Raw genomic sequence first — 12476 nt, forward strand, 5'->3', positions numbered from 1 at the left:
TGGTCCTGGATCTGTAGGTGGGTTAGCTGGTTCTAGATCTGTAGGTGGGTTAGCTGGTCCTTGATTTGTAGGTGGGTTAGCTGGTCCTAGATATGTTGATGGGTTAGCTGGTCCTGGATCTGTAGGTGGGTTAGCTGGTTCTAGATCTGTAAGTGGGTTAGCTGGTCCTACATCTTTAGGGGGGCTAGCTGGTCCTAGATCTGCGCAGGCAACTTGTACCTAGAATCCTCCTCTTCCACCAGCAGAGCTCAGAGACGTTTATTGGCATGGATATAATATCAGGTTAACCTCCAGACATGGTATACTAAGTGTTCCTTTACCCCTATGTGAACATGTGGCAGTGTGTACCTCTACCAAAGCACTATGTCCTCTCGCTTCTCCTCTCCATATTCCCACTTTATTAAAAATGTAGCGAGTGGTGCTACCTGGACCAGGGTGTATGTAGTAATGAATCTAACTCTGTTGTCTAGCGCTGGTTAAACTTTGATGCCCACAGGGCCGAGCCAGAGACTATCATGTCATCTGTATCGCCGGGCGCTTTGTGTGAAGTGGCACCATCATTTCGATGTATTTATTCATCCTCCATTTACTCAGCAACCCCATTGAGATGTAAAAGCTATTATATAAGGTTTTCTTTTGGCCTGGCCAAACTTGTTATAAGCTGTGAAACTAGATAAAGTAAAGCTGGAATGAGCTCAAAGAAACAAACACCTCAATCTGATTTTGGCTACTTTTCTCTACTGATTACCTGCCTGGCTACCTGCATGCCTGACTATCTGCCTAGCTACCTGCCTACTTGCCTGCCTGGCTACCTGCCTGGCTACCTACCCAGCTGCCTCACTACCTGCCTACTTGCCTGCCTGGCTACCTGCCTGGCTACCTACCTGCTTAGCTCTTCACAGACAGCTGTCCTCAGCCCTTTATCCCAGTGGGTTTAGTGCCCTTCTTCAACCCACTCATCCGTCAATCGCACCAAACTCGTTTTAGTAGAGCAGATTTAAAGGAAATGCATGGGACAGGAGCCACCTGGCTTGAGTTTCACCACCAGGGCACTGCACAATGGCATCATGCGAGAACCCCATTTTAAATGTTTGTGAAACGCGAGACTCACACACAGGTGCATCAGAGGCTTCCAATGGGAATCAGTCTAAAGCCTCTGGCCTGTGTGTGTGTGAGAGGCATGAGAATGTAATGCGTCTTGGTGCTGAGATTGCTGATGCGTTGTCTGGACCAGGATTTGAGACGTTAGCTGTCTTGGGGACCATGGAAGATGCCCTAGGATTTATGAAATTTGAGACATACAATGTTGTCTAAAATGGGCTGGCTTTTGGGGGGGGTCTGGCCAATGTAGCTAATGTTTCTCTCATTTATTTTGTCTCTCTTGCTCCCTCTTTTGCACTCCTCTATCACTCTCTGTATGTTCGTGTCCTTGGTTGTTACATAAGCAATGAACATTCCCAGACTCATATACCCACCACACATCTTTAGTATCTACTAGTGGTCTATTGGTTAGTATACACTATTCTTGAGAATGAATTCAACCTCATTTTATTTATATTATGCCGTTAGTTGAGTTGCATGTCACATGATCACTAACGGACATAATCCTTTTGACACATACATTTGGATAAGCACGCTTGCTTCATGTTGGTGCTAGCAAGCAGGCTAGGTAGTGCTATATATCAAATACAATTTTATTTGTCACATACACATGGTTAGCAGATGTTAATGCAAGGGTAGCGAAATGCTTGTGATTCTGGTTCCGACCATGCAGTAATATCTAACAAGTAATCAAACAATTTCACAACAGCTACCTTATACACACACACGTACAAAGGAATGAATAAGAATATGTACATACAAATATATATGGATGAGCGATGGCAGAATGGCATAGGCAAGATGCAGTAGATGATATAGAGTACAGTATATACATATGAGATGAGTAATGTAGGGTATGTAAACATTATATAAAGTGTCATTGTTTAAAGTGACTAGTGATACATTCATAACATCTCATTTTTTATTATTAAAGTGGCTAGAGATTTGAGTCAGTATGTTGGCAGCAGCAACTCAATGTTAGTGATGGCTGTTTAACAGTCTCATGGCCTTGAGATAGAAGCTGTTTTTCAGTCTCTCAGTCCCGCTTTGATGCGCTATGGAGATAGCGGGGTGAACAGGCAGTGGCTCGGGTGGTTGTTGTCCTTGATGATCTTTTTGGCCTTCCTGTGACATCGGGTGGTGTAGGTTGTCCCGGAGGGCAGGTAGTTTGCCCCCGGTGATGTGTTGTGCAGACCTCACTACCCTCTGGAGAGCCTTACGGTTATGGGCGGAGCAGTTGCCGTACCAGGCGGTGATGCAGCCCGACAGGATGCTCTCGATTGTGCATCTGTAAAAGTTTGAGTGTTTTTGGTGAAAATAGGAATTTCTTCAGCCTCCTGAGGTTGACGAGGTGCTGCTGTGCCTTCTTCACCACGCTGTCTGTGTGGGTGGACCATTTAAGTTTTTCTGTGATGTGTAAGCCAAGGAACTTAAAACTTTCCACCTTCTCCACTACTGTCCCGTCGATGTGGATAGGGGGGTGCTCCCTCTGCTGTTTCCTGAAGTCCACAATCATCTCCTTTGATTGGTTGGCATTGAGTGGAAGGTTATTTTCCTGACACCACACTCCGAGGGCCCTCACCTCTTCCCTGTAGGCCGTCTCGTCGTTGTTGGTAATCAAGCCTACCACTGTAGTGTCGTCTGCAAACTTCATGATTGAGTTGGAGGCGTGCATGGCCACTCAGTCCTGGGTGAACAGGGAATACAGGAGAGGGCGGAGAACACACCCTTGTGGGGCCCCAGTGTTGAGGATCAGCGGGGTGGAGATGTTGTTTCCTACCCTCACCATTTAGGGGCAGCCCGTCAGGAAGTCCAGAACCCAGTTGTACAGGGCGGGGTCGAGACCCAGGGTCTCGAGCTTAATGATGAGTGTGGAGGGTACTATGGTGTTAAATGCTGAGCTGCAGTTGATGAACAGCATTCTTACATAGGTATTCCTTTTGTCTATATCCCAGTCCAGGGCAGTGTGCAGTGTGATTTTTAAAAAATGTTTTATTTACCTTTATTTAACTAGGCAAGTCAGTTAAGAACGCATTCTTATTTTCAATGACGGCCTAGGAACAGTGGGTTAACTGCCTGTTCAGGAGCAGAACGATAGATGTGTACCTTGTCAGCTCGGGGATTTGAACTTGCAACCTTTCGGTTACTAGTCCAACGTTCTAACCATTGCGTCGTCTGTGGACCTATTGGGGCGGTATGCAAATTGGAGTGAGTCTAGGGTGTCAGGTAGGGTGGAGGTGATATGGTCCTTGACTTGTCTCTAAAATCACTTTGATGACTGAAGTGACTGCTACAGGGCGATAGTCATTTAGCTTAGTTACCTTAGCTTTCTTGGGAACAGGAACAATAGTGGCCATCTTGAAGCATGTGGGAACAGCAGACTGGGATAAGGATTGATTGAATATGTCCATAAACACACCAGCCAGCTGGTCTGCGCATGCTCTGAGGACGCGGCTAGGGATGCCGCCTGGGCCGGTAGCCTTGCGAGGGTTAACACGTTTAAATGTTTTACTCACGTTGGCTGCAGTGAAGGAGAGCCTGCATGTTTTGGTAGCGGACCGTGTTGGTGGCACTGTATTGTCCTCAAAGCGAGTAAAGAAGTTGTTTAGTTTGTCTGTGAGCAAAACTTTGTGATCTGCGATGGGGCTGGTTTTCTTTTTGTAATCCCTGATTGACTTTAGACCCTGCAACATAACTCTCTTGTCTGAGCCGTTGATTTGCGACTCTACTTTGCTGAGGGTATAGCTACACTGTTTGTATTCGGTCCTGTTCCCGGTCGCCTTGCCCTGATTTAAAAGCAGTGGTTCGCGCTTTCAGTTTTGCGTGAATGCTGCCATCAATCCAAGGTTTCTGGTTGGAAGGTTTTAATAGTCGCTGTGGGTACAACATCACTGATGCACTTGCTAATAAACTCGCTCACCGTCAATGAGCGAGTTTGATGCACTTGCTAATAAACTCACTCACCATCAATGTTATTGTCCGACGCTATGCGGAACAGATCCCAGTCCACATGATCGAAGCAATCTTGAAACAGGGAATCCGATTGGTCGGACCAGCGCTGAACAGACCTGAGCACGGGCGTTTCCTGTTTTAGTTTCTGTCAATAGGCTGGGAGCAACAGAATGGAGTCGTGGTCAGATTTTCTGAAAGGCGGGTGTGGGAGGGCTTTGTATGCATCGCAGAAGTTCGGGTCGTGCATTCGATATGCTGATAACATTTAGGGATCCTTGTTTTCAGATTAGCCTTGTTAAAATCCCCAGCTACAATAAATGCATCCTCAGGATATGTGGTTTCCAGTTTACATAGAGTCCAATGAAGTTCATTCAGGGCCGTCGATGTGTCTGCTTATGGTGGGATATACACGACTCTGATTATAATCGAAGAGAATTCTCTTGGTAGATAATGCGGTCAGCATTTGATTGTAAGGAATTCTAGGTCAGATGAACAAAGGACTTGAGTTCCTGTATGTTGTTATGAACACACCACGTCTCGTTAATCATAAGGCATACACCCCCGCCCTTCTTACCAGAGAAATGTTTGTTTCTGTTGCCGCGATGCGTGAAGAACCAGGTGGCTGTACTGACTCTGATAACGTATCCCGAGTGAGCCATGTTTCCATGAAACAAAGAATGTTACAATCTCTGATGTCTTTCTGGAAGGCAACCCTTGCTCGGATTTCGTCTACCTTGTTGTCACGAGACTCGACATTGGCGAGTAGTATGCTCAGGAGCGCTGCGCGATATTCCCATCTACGGAGCATGACCCAAAGACCCCTTCTGTGGCGCCGTTGTTTTGGGTCGCCGGCTGGGATCCGATCCATTGTCCTGGGTGGTGGACTAAACAGAGGATCCGCTTCGGGAAAGTCGTATTCTTGGTCGAAATGTTGGTGAGTTGACATTGCTCTTATATCCAATAGTTCCTCCCGGCTGTATGTAATAAAACTTAAGATTTCCTGGGGTACCAGTGTAAGAAATAATACATTTTAAAAAACGAAATACTGCATAGTTTCCTGAGAACGCGAAGCGAGGTGGCCATCTCTGTCGGCGCCGGAAGTGTATCAACAGCCAATCCAGTAGGGGCTGAAAACTATAGTGTGCTTCGATTTGGTCAATCACAACATGATGTCGCAGAGTATTGAATTAAGTTCAGCTTATTCCAACTTTGGTCCCTCACCCATGCTCGCATCGCCCAACGGTCCCCCCGCCCACTTTGCGTGCTTCATGAATGCACTTCCGTTGTTTCATCACCCCCAACATTCTATGTAGATCTCTTGTGGAAACTTAGCATAACAGATTCTGCTTTGTATTCCCCCAAAACCATATAATACCGGCTGACTGTAGATACCGAGAAATTATATACACGGAGTATGTAAAACCCCTTACTAATATTGAATTGCACCCCCTTTTGCCCTCAGAAAAGCCTCAATTCGTCGGGGCATAGACTACAAGGTGATATAAGCATTCCAAAGGGGTGCTGGCCCATGCTTCCCGCAGATGTGTCAAGTTGGCTGGATGTCCTTTTGGGAGGTGAACCATTCTTGATATCAACGGGAAACTGTTAAGTGTGAAAAACCCAGCTGTTTTGCTGGCACCTACTACCATAACCTGTTCAAAGGCACTTTGACAACAATATTTTGTTTTGCACATTCACCCTCTGAATGGCACACACATACAATCCATGTCTCAAGGCTTGAAAATCCTTCATAAAAAAACGGTCTCCTCCCCTTCATCTACGCTGATTTGAAGTGGATTTAACAGGTGACATCAATAAGGGATCATAACATTCACCTGGTCAGGCTGTCAGGGCAGGTGTTCCTAATGTCTTGTACAGTCGGTGTAAGTAGTTCTTAAAAAATGCTTTAAAAAATAATTGAATGAGGACTAAAATCAATAGCTTCAAATATTAAACCTTTAAAATTAACAATCGTGTCATATTTATGTTGAATACACTTTTTATCTGCTATCCTATTCCTGCTGGAAATGAAGAGGTACAATTTTTGCCTTTGCAATCTTTACCATAGTGTACTACAATCCTTGACCAGGACGTTCAGAGTGTGGCTGAACCCTAACCAGTACCAGTAGGACATGACCGACAGCATCCAGAATGGCACTGAGGACCCCTATGAGTCCTTCAACATCATCATGAGACGCAAAACCAAGGAGAACAACTTCAAGGCTAGTGGGGGGACTGTATTACTGCACATTAAACATGACCCAGTTTGGTATTTACACTCTCTCTCGCTATATCCCTACCTCCATCCCTTCTTCCTTTTCATACTACCTCTCACCTTCCAACCATCCTTTGTTTCCTTCCTCTTTCCCTTCCCTCATTCCTCCCTTTATTTGAGCACAGCCCTCAGGCTTCAATTTTCCCTACTCCACCCCTGGGTGATCAATCACTGACTGGTCCCGCTGGGTCTGGGAGCTGAGAGCCTTGGGGTGATCTAGGATTACCACCAGCTCAAGGCCCCTGATTCCCCCCTCCCACTGACCCCAGACAGAGGCCCTTGTGGCTGAGTGTGACTTTCCCTTCGTCTCTTTAGGCATCCATCTCTGGAGGCATGCCTGTAGTACGATGCACATTCTGTTAGATCAGAGATGGCTAAGAGCGCCAGTTATCGTGGAAATTTAAATGTAGCCACTAACTATCTTGGTTTTATTTTTTGTTTCTCAAGTGTTTTAACCCCTTTAAAGAGCTTGAAAGAATTTATTGAATGTACATTGGAATTGCGTTGAGTGTACAAAACATATACATTGAGTGTACAAAACATTAGGAACACTTTCTGATTTTTGCTTTCAGAACAGCCTCAATTCATCAGGGCGTGGACTCTACAAGTTCCACAAGGCTGACTCCATTGCTTCCCACAGTTGTCATGTTGGCTGGATGTCCCTTGGTTGGTGGACCATTCTTGATACACACGGGAAACTGTTGAGAATGGAAAACCCCCCGCAGCGTTCTTGACACACTCAAACCAGTGCACCTGGCACCTACTACCATACCCCGTTCAAAGGCACGTCTATCTTTTGTTTTGCCCATTCACCCTCTAAATGGCACACACACACAATCCATGTCTCAAGGCTTAAAAATCTGTCTTTAACCTGTCTCCTCCCCTTCATCTACACTGGTTAAAGTGGATTTAACAGGTGACATCAGTAAGGGATCAAAGCTTTCACCTTGTCAGTCTGTCATGGAAAAAGCAGGTTTTCCTAATGTTTTGTACATTGGCTCTATGTGAAATATCCATATCGCAAGAGATCCATATTTCTACGATATTTTAAAACATGTGTAACGTCCGTTTTCATAGTTTACTCCTTGTGCCTTCTCTCTGCCTTTCTCCTACAGGCTGCTTCCCCATGCACACCAAGTCCCGCCCCCTGTCACTCATTCAAGCATGGCAGCGGTTATCACTGTAAATTCACTCTGCATACAATACATGTACAGTCAACTGGAAACAAGAACGATTCTACTTTCCACTTTGCTTCCTAATATAAATCAATGTTTTCTTTATTATACTGTTATTTTTTCTTGCTATCTGCAAAATGCGTGTGTAGGTTGATGAGGGGGGACGATTTAATCCAATTTAAAATAAGGCTGTAACGTAACAAAATGTGGAAAAAGTCAAGGGGTCTGAATACTTTCCGAATGCACTGTATATATCATGTTTGTCCTATGGCATGTTCTGAATCAGAGAGGAATAACTAAGCATATTCTAAAGTTGTTGTCCTAATATAACACCTATTCAATTCTAGCTGTTGTGCCCCGGGAAACACAGACCAACATTTTGGTTCCTACCCTGTCACAACAAACTCCTCCCTGGCTTTTTAATCTGTTGTTATGCCAAACACTGTATTTAAACTATATCATTAGAATAATCATTACATTTCTATTTTTCCACAGATCACCCAAGTGGTTTGAAAATATTGCAAATCAAATCACAATCGCAGTAAAAAACACACAATTAGATGTTTTGCCCATATTGTGCAGTCCTAACACAAGCTCCTTACTGTCATTTCAAAATTACATCAATGCTTGAAGAAATATGTTTTGTTTTACATTTCACAAAATTAAATGAAAAGGAAGATGTTGCTCAAGAATTTGACACACAGGAAGGATATCACATAGTTCAACACTCATTAAAATGTGATTGACATGTAGGCATGTCCCTCTTTTCACATTTGATCAGATTTTGGTACATATTAAAACTTCTTAAGACTAGGGGGCAGTATTCAGAAGTTTGCTTGACTGAGGTGCCCAAAGTAAACTGCCTGTTACTCAGGCCCAGAAGCTAGGATATGCATATGCATGTAGTATTGGATAGAAAACACTCTAAAGTTTCTAAAAATGTTCAGCCCACCATTGATTCCTATGGCTGTCATTTTTAATATGAAAGCAATACCTCCCAGATTGCAGTTCCTAGGGCTTCCACTAGATATCTAAATCTTTTAAGGGGGGTGAGAAGGATTACTTTATCCTATCCTAGGTATTCCCCACCTCTTTAAGGAATACCTAGGATAGGATAAAGTAATCCTTCTCACCCCCCCCCCCCTTAAAATATTTAGATGCACTATTGTAAAGTGGCTGTTCCACTGGATCTCATAAGGTGAATGCACCAATTTGTAAGTCGCTCTGGATAAGAGCGTCTGCTAAATGACTTAAATGTAAATGTAAATGTAGATATATATATACAGTGGGGCAAAAAAGTATTTAGTCAGCCACCAATTGTGCAAGTTCTCCCACTTAAAAAGATGAGAGGCCTGTAATTTCGTCATAGGTACACTTCAACGATGAATGACAAAATGAGAAAAATAAATCCATGTAGGATTTAATGAATTTATTTGCAAATTATGGTGGAAAATAAGAATTTGGTCAATAACAAAAGTTTATCTCAATACTTTGTTATATACCCTTTGTTGGCAATTACAGAGGTCAAACGTTTTCTGTAAGTCTTCACAAGGTTTTCACACACTGTTGCTGGTATTTTGGCCCATTCCTCCATGCAGATCTCCTCTAGAGCAGTGATGTTTTGTGGCTGTTGCTGGGCAACACGGACTTTCAACTCCCTCCAAAGATTTTCTATGGGGTTGAGATCTTGAGACTGGCTAGGCCACTCCAGGACCTTAATGCTTCTGATGAAGCCACTCCTTTGTTGCTCGGGCGGTGTGTTTGGGATCATTGTCATGCTGAAAGACCCAGCCACATTTCGTCCTCAATGCCCTTGCTGATGGTAGGCTTTGTTACTTTGGTCCCAGCTCTCTGCAGGTCATTCACTAGGTCCCCCCGTGTGGTTCTGGGATTTTTGCTCACCGTTCTTGTGATCATTTTGACCCCACGGGGCGAGATCTTGCGTGCAGCCCCAGATCGATGGAGATTATCAGTGGTCTTGTATGTCTTCCATTTCCTAATAATTGCTCCCACAGTTGATTTCTTCAAACCAAGCTGCTTACCTATTGCAGATTCAGTCTTCCCAGCCTGGTGCAGGTCTTCAATTTTGTTTCTGGTGTCCTTTGACAGCTCTTTGGTCTTGGCCATAGTGGAGTTTGGAGTGTGACTGTTTGAGGTTGTGGACAGGTGTCTTTTATACTGATAACAAGTTCAAACAGGTGCCATTAATACAGGTAACGAGTGGAGGACAGAGGAGCCTCTTAAAAAAGAATTACAGGTCTGTGAGAGCCATAAATCTTGCTTGTTTGTAGGTGACCAAATACTTATTTTCCACCATCATTTGCAAATAAATTCATTACAAATTCTACAATGTGATTTTCTGGATTTTTTTCCCATATTTTGTCTGTCATAGTTGAAGTGTACCTATGATGAAAATTACAGGCTTCTCTCATCTTTTTAAGTGGGAGAACTTGCACAATTGGTGGCTGACTAAATACTTTTTTGCCCCACTGTATGTCTCCATGAAGTCTGTCGATCCAGACCATCTGTCCAAACCTGCTATACCTATATATATATAAACAACTACAGATTGATACTTGGAGTCAAAGTATCGAAATATTGTTGAAAACAGCTCTTGTTTTGCTTCTCAAGCTTTCAACATGTTGCTTAAAAATCTCTAACCATGAGTGATAACTTTGTGTGTTTGAACAGAAATACCATCCAGTTTACACCAACTCAGATTGAGGCCATCCATGTTGGGATGCAGCCTGAAACCACTATGGTAAGAACATTTACTGTCTTATCTCTTGTCTGCTACTTACATTTTTATACTAATACAATAAACTGAACTCATACTGGCCATAGAACCATTGACAATATTGATTTTCATAATTTAAGATGTGGTCAAGATCAAACATCTTGTCTGATAAAAAAAACATTTTAAATGTTTTTTGTCTACTCATATCTAGCCACTTGAGTAAACCAAGGCACTAGACGGACAGCATTAAATGTTTGAGCCACAGCTGAAGTCTCCTATCCATTGGCTCGTTAGTTATACTGTGCTTTTCAATCACTCATAGCCCAGAGTGGGTTGTTGGCTACCTATGACAGGTGTATTATTGGCCCTGGCTTCTTGAAGAGCTGAGGATTTGTAACTACTCTTTCTGACGCAGGGGACCGGCTAGGACCTTCCCTCAGACACTAGTAATGTGGAGTTATTTAGCATTCCATTCCTCCTCACTCCTGCAGATCTCAGTCAGGCCCTCTTAGTGAATTACTGCCCTGAAAGCCCCTCCACTAAATTAAATGGTGACGATGGAGCGCGAGCACACACACACACACACACACACACACACACACACACACACACACACACACACACACACACTGCCTCGCAAACACACAGCCTCTCATCCACAGAAACACACACATTCACTAACACACACACAGCTGCCTTGCTTTGATGAAGCTCATTCCTGGCCTGGTGACTCGTAGCTGGCAGAGGGATCTGTCTGTTATTTATTGGGTGACTGCTGGGGAGTAAATATGGCAGCATGGCTATCAGCACAGTCGTAAAACAACTCTACACACACACACAAACCACTCACTGGCATGTGTCGGGACAATCGTTAGCCTCCCAGTCCCAGGCTTCTCCTATCGTCTTGAGCTGTTTATATGTGTTATTCTGTGTTTGGGTCTGTAGTGTATAAAGTGGACTGGCTTTTGAAACTTACCTGAGGTGTGACGTGCCTAAATGAATATACCATCAAGTAAACTCCATTCCAAGTTTTAGCCTCCACTAGTCTGTGAGCAACTTCTGCCCTGGAAAAGAACTGGTTTGAGTCTTCGAGTCAAAATGGTTTGAGTCTTTCCAACTTGTGTAGTGTTGTTTTTTCTAGACCACACCCAATGACCCCTACAGCCTTAACTAGACCCAATGACCCCGACAGCCTTAACTAGACCCAATGACCACGACAGCCTTAACTAGACCCAATGACTCCTACAGCCTTAACTAGACCCAATGACCCCCACAGCCTTAACTAGACCCAATGACCCCCACAGCCTTAACTAGACCCAATGACCCCCACAGCCTTAACTAGACCCAATGACCCCTACAGCCTTAACTAGACCCAATGACCCCTACAGCCTTAACTGACCCCACAGAACCCACAGCCTTAACTAGACCCAATGACCCCCACAGCCTTAACTAGACCTGACCCTACAGCCTTAACTAGACCCAATGACCCCACAGCCTTAACAGCCTTAACTAGACCCAATGACCCCTACAGCCTTAACTAGACCCAATGACCCCTACAGCCTTAACTAGACCCAATGACCCCCAGCCTTAGACCCAATGACCCTACAGCCTTAACTAGACCCAATGACCCCCACAGCCTTAACTAGACCCAATGACCACCACAGCCTTAACTAGACCCAATGACTCCTACAGCCTTAACTAGACCCAATGACCCCCACAGCCTTAACTAGACCCAATGACCCCCACAGCCTTAACTAGACCCAATGACCCCTACAGCCTTAACTAGACCCAATGACCCCCACAGCCTTAACTAGACCCAATGACCCCTACAGCCTTAACTAGACCCAATGACCCCCACAGCCTTAACTAGACCCAGACCCCCACAGCCTTAACTAGACCTACCCCCAGCCTTAACTAGACCCAATGACCCCCACAGCCTTAACTAGACCCAATGACCCCCACAGCCTTAACTAGACCCAATGACTCCTAACTAGACAGCCTTAACTAGACCCAATGACCCCGACAGCCTTACCCACAGCCTTAACTAGACCCAATGACCCCCACAGCCTTAACTAGACCCAATGACCCCCACAGCCTTAACTAGACCCAATGACCCCCACAGCCTTAACTAGACCCAATGACCCCCACAGCCTTAACTAGACCCAATGACCCCCACAGCCTTAACTAGACCCAATGACCCCCACAGCCTTAACTAGACCCAATGACCCCCACAGCC

General features: G+C 44.5%; 1 pseudogene; it reads left to right on the top strand.

The window, feature by feature from the left end:
- Nucleotides 1-12476, top strand: part of LOC118369068 (RNA helicase aquarius-like) — a 74719-nt pseudogene that overhangs the window by 14052 nt on the left and 48191 nt on the right.

The sequence above is a fragment of the Oncorhynchus keta genome, chromosome 35 (genome assembly GCF_023373465.1).
Source record: "Oncorhynchus keta strain PuntledgeMale-10-30-2019 chromosome 35, Oket_V2, whole genome shotgun sequence".
NCBI classification, from domain to species: domain Eukaryota; kingdom Metazoa; phylum Chordata; class Actinopteri; order Salmoniformes; family Salmonidae; genus Oncorhynchus; species Oncorhynchus keta.